The sequence below is a fragment of the Sminthopsis crassicaudata genome, chromosome 3 (assembly GCF_048593235.1).
Source record: "Sminthopsis crassicaudata isolate SCR6 chromosome 3, ASM4859323v1, whole genome shotgun sequence".
Taxonomy (NCBI): Eukaryota; Metazoa; Chordata; class Mammalia; order Dasyuromorphia; family Dasyuridae; genus Sminthopsis; species Sminthopsis crassicaudata.
This window is the reverse complement of record NC_133619.1, coordinates 162678296-162687690: the sequence shown is the minus strand read 5'-3', so window position 1 is coordinate 162687690 and position 9395 is coordinate 162678296.

The window sequence follows — 9395 nt, the reverse complement described above, 5'->3', positions numbered from 1 at the left end:
ATGACTGATTTATACATTTTGTTCTGTGGTTCTATATAATATCTCTATACATAGTCATTAATTTCAATTTCAGAGCAAAGTTCTGTAGTAGACACTTGGGGGATACCCAGTTTAGATAAAAGATAGTCTGTGTACTCAACCAATTATCCCACATTTTTCAGTGGCTACTATATGCCAGCCAGTTGTCTAGACCCTAAGAGATCAGGAACACAAAGAAGGAAATAGTTTTGTGTTTTTTTTGTTTTTTTTTTTTTATTGTGAGATTATATTCTAATCAGGAAAATACTTATGCATATCTTCCTGATTGCTATATGTATTACATATACACATATATTCATGCATATATTTACATAAAACATATATATGGAAATATACATATATATAACATAAATTAAAATGGCACTTAATACATATACATAGTATACACATGCACATCCATAGACTTTTGTGTATGTTATTATGTCTTGGTATACATAATATTAAAATAGTAGATTAGAAAGAAAAGTACTAGCAGATGGGGAAGAAATTGGGAAAGACTTTATGAAGAAGATAGTAACTGAACTCCATAGAGTTTACAATATAATCAGAAGAAAAAACATATGCATCATTTTGGTATGCTATTTTGAACTAGGAATAATAAAACTAACTTACTTTTCTATATAATGCTTTTTAATAATATTTATGGTATTTTTCCCAATTACATGTCAGGACAATTTTTAATACTCATTTTTACAAGATTTTGAACTTCAAATTTTTCTCCCTCTCTCTGTCTCATCCCCACTTCTGAAAACAGTAGGCAATTTAATATAGATTATACATATGCTTTCATGTAAAACACATTTTCATATTAGTCACAGTTGTGAAAAAAGAACTAGATCAAAAGAAAAAAACATGAAAAAGAATAAAGTGAAAAAGTATGCTTCAATCTATATTCAGAGATCATCAATTCTTTATCTGGATGTGGATAGCATTTTCTTTCAAAAGTCCTTTGTAATTGCCTTATATTATTCTATTGCTAAGAGTTGAGTCATTCATAGTTGATCATCACACATTGTTGCTAATACTGTGTACAATGTATTCCTGATTCTACTCTTTCCATCACTTCATACAAGTATTTCCATGTTTCTTCTTGCACAATAATATTCCATTGCAACAGCTCATTCAGTCATTCCCCAACTGATGGGCATCCCTCAATTTCTAATATTTTGCCATCATGAAAAGGGTTGCAATAAATATTTTAGCATATATAGGTCTTTTCCCTTTTTTAATGATCTCTTTGAGATACAGACCTAGTAGTTGGTCCAAAAGAGTTTGCACAGTTGGTTTCACTTCGGGCATAGCTCCAAATTGTTCTCCATAGTTGGATCAGTTCATGGCTTCACCAACAGTACATTAATGTTCCATTTTTCCCACATACTAACTTTTTTGCTTTTTTTTTTTTTAAACAAATCTGATAGATGTGAAGTGGTTGTATTAATTGCATTTCTCTAATCAAAAGTGATTTAGATAATTTCTTCATATCTCTATAGACATAGCTTTGATTTCTTTATGTGAAAACTGCCTGTTTGTGTCCCTTGGCCATTCCTCAATCAGGTAATGACTTCTGTTCTTATAAATTTGACTCAGTTCTCTATATATTTGAGAAATGAGACTTTTATTAGAGGTACTTGCTGTAAAGATTATTTTCCAACTTACTCCTCCCTTCTAATCTTTGTCATATTGGTTTTCTTTGTACAAAAGCTTTTTAATTTAATATGATCAAAATTATTGATTTTACATCTCATAATATTTTCTATCTCATGTCTAGTCATATGTAATGTGCTGTTGTCTCCAGATCTGCTGTCATTAACTGCCGCCAATTCTGACCTCATGTAGAGACTCTTTCTCTCCCTCCAGAGAGCCGCCCCAGGTCTGGCCCAGACAAGACTCTCAATCTCTTGAGTGCCGCCCTCTTTTATCCTCCCAGAGAATGGGCATGGGATAACGCAAGGGGTTCTGGGAAAAATTACTTCAACAATGAACTTGCTCCTCCTAAACATGCAAGCTCCTCCCCAGGAGTTCACAGGAGTAAAACTCCCCTAAAGGTGGGAACTATAGAATTGTTAAGTACTGATTTAGCACTTAGTAAGAACCTAATATCTCATTATCTCATTAGCACTTAGTAAGAACCTAACAGTCATGAACTTGTAACTCACTTAATTTCTCCTTTAAAAATTGGATGCTATACCATGTGGTACATATATGTTTAGTATTTATGCTATTTCATTGTCTATAGCCTAGTTTCTTATACTGCAATTCAGATAAGGGTCATGAAATTATGATTCATTATTAGTAAATGTTTGAATTGTATATCTATACCCAGGATAAAGGAAACACATATATTATATCTAAGATATACTCTACCATATTTAACATGTATAAAACTGCCTGCCATCTAGGGAAGGAGGTGGAGGGAGGAAAGGGAAAAGTTGGAACAAAAGTGAGTTCAAAGGTAAATATTGTAAAAATTACCCATTCATATGTTCTGTCAATAAAAATCTATAATTAAAAAAAATAAATAAAATAAAATAAGAATATGCAAAAAAAAAAAAAAAGAATTACAAGTCCATACATCTTCCTATGTAGAGATGTAAGCAGTTCAACTTTTTTTAATCCCTTATGTGTTCTTTTTCTTTTTTATTAACCCATTTAGGCTTCTCTTGCATCTTGATATTTGTTGCTGCTCAGTTCTACTTTTTTTTCTTAAGAAAATTTGAAATCATACTTTTTATTGAATGACAATTTTTTCCTTGAAGTTAAAGCATAAAGCTTAATTTCACCAGATAAGTGAATCTTGGTCATAGTTCTAGCTTGTTTATCATATTCCATGACCTACAATCCTTTAATATTGAAGCTACTAGGTCATGTGTAATCCTGATTCTGGGTCCCTGATATTTGAATTATTTTTTTTCTGGCCATTTGCAATACTTTTTTCCCCTTCGATCTGATAGTTCTTAAATTTGGCTATAATATTCCTTGTAGTTTTTGTTTTGGCATTTCTTTCCTCAGGTAATCAATGAATTCTCTCAATTACTATTTTGCCCTCTACTCCCAGGATATCAGGGTAGTTTTCCTAGAAAATTTCTTGGAAGATGACATTCAGGTCTTCCTTTTGATTATGGCTTTCACGTAGTCCAATCACTCTGAACATTGTCTTTCCTGGATCAATCTTCTAGGTCAGTTGTTTTTCAAAAAATATTTTACATTTCCTCCCATTTTTTTTTCAGTCTTTTCAATTTGTTTCACTGACTATGAATATCTCATTGAGTTGTTAGCTTTAATTTGTCAAATTCTAACTTTTAAGGAATGGTTTTCCTCAGTTTTTGTACTTCCTTTTCCTTTCTAGAAAGTAAAATTTTTAAGTATCACTTAGCTTTTTTTTTTTTTTTACTTCCTTTACAATTGTGTAAAGTAAAATTTTTAAGTAATTCGTTTCTTCACTGAATTTTTGTGCCTCCTTTTCTATTTGACTAATTCTTTTTTAACACTTGGGTTTTTTTTAGGCTGTTGACTCTTCTTTCACAATTCTGCTCTGTCATTCTTCATTTCTTTTCCCAATTTGTCTTCTATATCTCCAATATAATTAAGCTCCTTTTTGAGCCTTTCTATGACTTCTTTCTGGGCTTGAGACCACTTCCTGTTTTACTTTAGTGTTTTGCCCATAGGTGTTTTGACATTGCTGTTTTCTCCTGAGTTTGTGTCTTTATCTTCTTCCTTGTCACCATAATAACTTTCTAAGATGAGGTTCTTTTTTGGGGGGGGAGGGGGGGGTTCATCTTTTTTTAACTTCTTTCTTTCCTTTAAATTTGATCTCTGCTCCCTGGGTAGAAAGGGAAGCCTCAGCCTTTTTGTCTCAGAGACTACAGACCCTGGCTGTTTACTTGGTACTATATTGATGTTGCCTTGAGGCCTTCAGGAGACTGTCTCTCTGGTGTTGCACTAAGGGGGATAGCTGGCAAATATTGGAACCTGTTGGGTCTTTGTGTTTTTCTTCAGGGCTACACTGTAGAACATGCATTTCTGACCTCTGGTGGATGATTATTTGCCCAGAGCTATGCTAAAGCTCCTGAAGTTCTTGGAGCTGGAGTCTGTCGATTCCCTTGGTAATGCTGAGGCCCCTGGTGTCCCTTATTGTTGCACTCCTGCTCCCCTGCACTGAATCTCAGAATCTCCCACTGATTTGCTGAGTGGGACTTGCTGCTGGCTTGCTGAGATGCTTTCTATCCTGAACTGTGCTCCCCCTTTACCCAAGTGAGACATACCTTTTTTGAAGATCTTCCAAATTTGTTAGGGTAAAATATTGTTTGACTCTATCTCCTCGCTGGTTCTGATGTTCCAGGATTTTTTAGGGGCACTATTTTATGATTGTTTGGAGGTGAATATGGGAAAGTTATGGAAATTTACCATTTGTTCTGCCATCTTGGCTTCTAAAAAAACTATTCTGAGAGCTCTAGCACTTAATAATACACAATAAATTCTTGGAGAAATTATAAAAGAATAACATGGGAATTCAGAGGTCATCGACTCCAACTTACATCTGAACAGGAGTATCTTCTACAATGACCTTAGTGATTTATTATGTTTCCTCTCAGAGACCTCCAATTGATAGAAATCCAATTTCCCTAAGATAATACATTTCACTTTGATATAACTCTGATTATTAGGAAAATTTCTCTTATGTCAAGTCAAAAATCTGTCTCTGGAAATTCTACCTTTTGATCCCAGCTCTGTTTTCTGAAGCCAAGTAGACTAAGTCTTATTGCTCTTCCATAAAGTCTATCAAAATGAAACAACATAAATGTGTGGTTTAAGTATTTTCTTTTCAGTCACTCTGGGCTAATTTCAGAGTATTATTACTCACATTTCTCATTCATTCTCATTTCAATTGGCTCTCAGAGAGCTTGAAAAATTTGTTCATGGTGACAAAATGAAGAAATTCCAGAGCTGAGATGCAAACCAATCTCCTGCCTTCTATGGGGCTATACTGTGTTTCAGTACTAGAAGACAGTTATCCTTCTCCTGACAAAATATCCTTTCCTTTTTCCTTTAAGTGATCTTTGAATGATCTCTAGCCATGGAATTTTCAAGGGAGAGATCATGGAAAAGAAAGAAAAATTGTCACCCAGAATTCAGTGTGAGCAGAGGTATAGTGAAAAAGTGAAGGATATTTGGGGGATAGAGAAAGGCAAATGGGTTATTTTGGCTGAAGTATAGAATATAGGGAGATAACATCACAAAATAAGGGCAAGTGGGTAATGCGGTAGATAGAGTTCTAGGCCTGGAATCAGGAAGACTTACCTTCCTCCATTCAGCTCTGACCTCAGTGACTAATAATTCATGCTTAATAGCTATGTGACTCTGGCCAAGTCCTTTCACTCTGCCTCAATTTTCTCTTCTTTAAATGAGCTGGAGAAGAAAATGGCAAACCAATCTTTGTGAAGAAAACCCCAAATGGGATCATGAAGAGTCAGACACAACTAAAAGGAATAAACAACAAACACATAAAATAAAATAAGATTATGTGATTCCTGATTGATGAAAATGATTAAAATCAAGCCAAGTTTTCTTATTTTAAATTTATTCAATAGGTAATAGGGAGTCACTCAATTTGGGGGGGAGGAACAAGAAATAATAGCTTCAGATGTATCCATGAGGAATCTATTGACTTCAAACTTATATCTTTCCAGAAATGATACAAAGAATGTGTTGTCAGTTAGAAAATAGATATGGGAAGACCTACTAGGAGGCTATTGCAATTTCTTTTGGCAGTTGGTAAGAAGAACTGACATGGTAGGGGAAATGGGAATTGATAGAAGGAAACAGATTTGAACATTACTGCAAAATTAGAATCAACAGGACTTAATGATCAGTTGGTTAAAAGGGGTGAGGGAGACATTTAACTTAAAGGAAGCATCAAAGTTTTAAAAACAGAGCATAGAGAAAAAGGCAGCATCACTAAAAACCAAGTATTGTGGGGAATAAAGAAGAGTACGATGTGCTATTGATTTTTATCAGCTTCACCATGGGTTCTTTTAGCCCTAAGAAACTGAACTTTCTTCAAAAAATCTTAAGGCATTAGAGAAGAATAACCATTTATTCTTGTTAATATGAATTGACACAAGAGAAGAATCATTAAATGATAGTCACTTTCAAATAACCAAAGTTTCTCCACTGTACCAGCTTTCTCCTTATTTAATCATGTAATAGGTTGAGTTACCTTTCTAGGCTTGTAGAGCAGTCTTCCTTTTTTTCCAAGTGGAGAAGAAGAGGGAATAGCATAGAGCATGTGTGTCTGATCTCCTACAGACAGAGGGATGGAGGGATTTCATACTTAATGCCACCTGAGTTTAGTTCTAATACTTTTCTAACAGTGATTTTTTTCCAAGAATTTCCACAAAGCCATTTCTATAAAAACTGCTTTCCATATATAGTATATGCATTTAAAACTATTAAAATTATCTAGAATGCTTATAGGCTTTTTCTTTCTTCCTTCCTCCCTTCTTCTCTTCATTCCTCCTTCCTTTCCTTCTTTTCTTCTTTCCTTCCTTCCTTCTTTTTTTTTCCTTTTCCTTTTTCTTTCCTTCTTTCTTCTTTTATTTCTTTCTTCATACTTTCTTTTTATCCAAAATTCTTGGAAAATAAAGTATCAATAGTATTGTCATAATTAGGTTCAATATCTTTTAGAAATACTTTTGGTTACTTTTAATTTAACATTAAAGTAAGAAGACATGTAAGTTTTGTTACCTAGAACATAGTTCATTCTCCAACTATGGCTCCAAGCAGATCTCACATTTTCAGTGATTATACCCTGGCAAAATCTTAGCTGAAATAGGTTGATGGTAACCAACAGATCAATTAAGGGGATGTCTCCTTCAAGGAGGTGAAAACTTTCCTTGGCAGAATAGGCCATAAAGGCAGCTGAAGCATGTATTGTGGAATGCTTAGAAGTTAGTCAGAAATTGAAGATGTCATGGTTATCCAGTTAATCCTGGGCCATAGTCAGTCATCTTGATTTTTTGTCCTGCCACTGGACTCTGGGACTGAAGAAGAAAGAGAGAGGCTGATGGCTTTGTGGAACCCTGCTTCCATGAAATCCAATTCATACCCAAATCAAGCCATTAGTATTCTCCCAAAAACAAAGAACAAAAAACCACAACAAGTGCTCAGCCAAAAATGTCAGTGTGGCAGTAAGAAAATGAATTTATTGATTTTACTACATAGCAGCTTATAAGTTAATCATAAATTAAAATTATAAAGGAAACAAGGACAGCTAGGTGGCAAAATATATAAAGCACTGGCCCCACCCTGGAGTCAGGAAGACCTGAGTTCAAATATAGCCTCAGACATTTACTAGCTCTGTGACCCTGGGAAAGTCATTTAACCCCAATCTCCCCCTCTCCTCCAATAAATAAATATAATAATTAAAGGAAATGTAGAAAGAATCCAAAATGAGTCAATTCAAGTTCTGGAAATGTTACAATACAAACCAATACTTTGGGAAGAAACTGGAGGGGTTGCATGTAATAAGTAGACAGAGAATGAGTCCCCTACTCAGAAAGTCCAAACTCTACTTCTTATATATACTTTCCCCTCTGATACTGGCCAAGTTATTTAACCTCAGTGCTGGAGCAAAGTGGCACAGGAGGCTCACAACTTCACTTCCAAGAATACCATAATCATATTAAAATGCAAGTGAGAACTATTTAACAAAATAAATAAAAATATCTAAGTCAACATGAGGTCCATTGGGATTTTTATGAATAAATTTATATATCTTCCGATTTGAATTTGACACCACGGCTCTATGAAACAATACCTAAGAAGATAAATTATAGTTGTAGGTACCTTTGACAAGGAGCTAATAAATGTTTAACAACCAGATCTCCAAAAAATAAAAAATATGAAAAACATATTTAAGTTTAATCTACATTATTAACATTTTTCTATGATTTTTTCAAGTCTAGGATTCAACAAAACAATAACTCAAGCTCTTATTTTTAGCTTTTCTTGCTTCCTAAGATATAAAAACTCATTCTGAAATTTTAGCAATCAACGTTCAAGAGCTGATTTGAACCAGTTTCATCACGTTTCTTTGTACTGTGATGTATCTATAATTTCACTGGTATGGTTCATTCTTCCTACAATAAAGATTACCAGCCTTCCATATCTCCTCCACCCTGTCCTATTCCTCCTCCTGTTCCTTCTGCTCCTTTTTCCTCTTCCCTACATTTCATCAGTTTGGAACCTCTTCCTTTATTAACATCTCAAAAGAACCAGTGTTATACTTGAACCATTCTTATTTTTTCCCTTATTTGCTATCTTTCTTTTCCAGTCATATGTTTTATTGATAACTTCTTTTGAGGTAATTTTATTTTCACACACACAATAATTAACAATATGTTATAATCTTATAATATTTATTATGTCCTAAATCATCCTTTAGATTATTTATAATTTTGTTTGTAGCTATACAGTATTATCAGGAAAACACGTGTTAAAGTCATAGGTTTTTGTGTAAGAAAACAATTTTGGATCACTAAAATCATGGTGCAGTTTTAAAAATATGAGTCTTTCCAATCTTCTACTAAAGCCTGGGCCAAATTCATTGTCCATCCATCAGTAACAACACCTGTGTAAAATAGTCATATTGATGGATTATTTCAACTGACAGTCTATTCATCTGAACAAAATATGGCTTCCATCTGCTTTGTTATTCTGATGTAGGTCTTTAGACTGATATTTTTTCATATTGCTATGGATTCTATTTACTACATATTTAGCTGAGGGTCATTCCTGATATCAAATTCAAGGTACATTTTTAGGAGGCTTTTCACTTCCTTGATTCATTAGCTCCTTACAGATGATCTGGAAACTTTATTATCTTACCCTCTAATTCTGTCACCCACCTAGAGGTCATCACTAATTCTTCATACAACACACAAGGCTCACAAGTCACAAAACAAAAATAGTTATTCTGACAAGTTAATGGACACAAGTAAGAGTAATAAAGTAATTATCAGTCAATATTGAAGTGTTGTGGAAAGACAAGAACATTAATACATTGCCAGGGGAGATGTGAAGTAATGCAGCCCATCCTGGGAAAAAAAAGAGAAATAAGCTGAGAAAATAATTAAAAGGGTACATATCCTTTTACCCAGAGATTCCACTGCTAGGACTATATCCCTGAGTAGGTTGAAGAAACAATGAAAAGTCCTAGATGGATAGAATTTTTTGGTAACAGCAAAGAATTGAACATAAATGAATATAATGATTAAAAATAATAACAGCTAACATTTGTGTAAAAATTACTACATGTCAGTTACTGTCCTAAACATTTTACTTTTATTATCTCACTT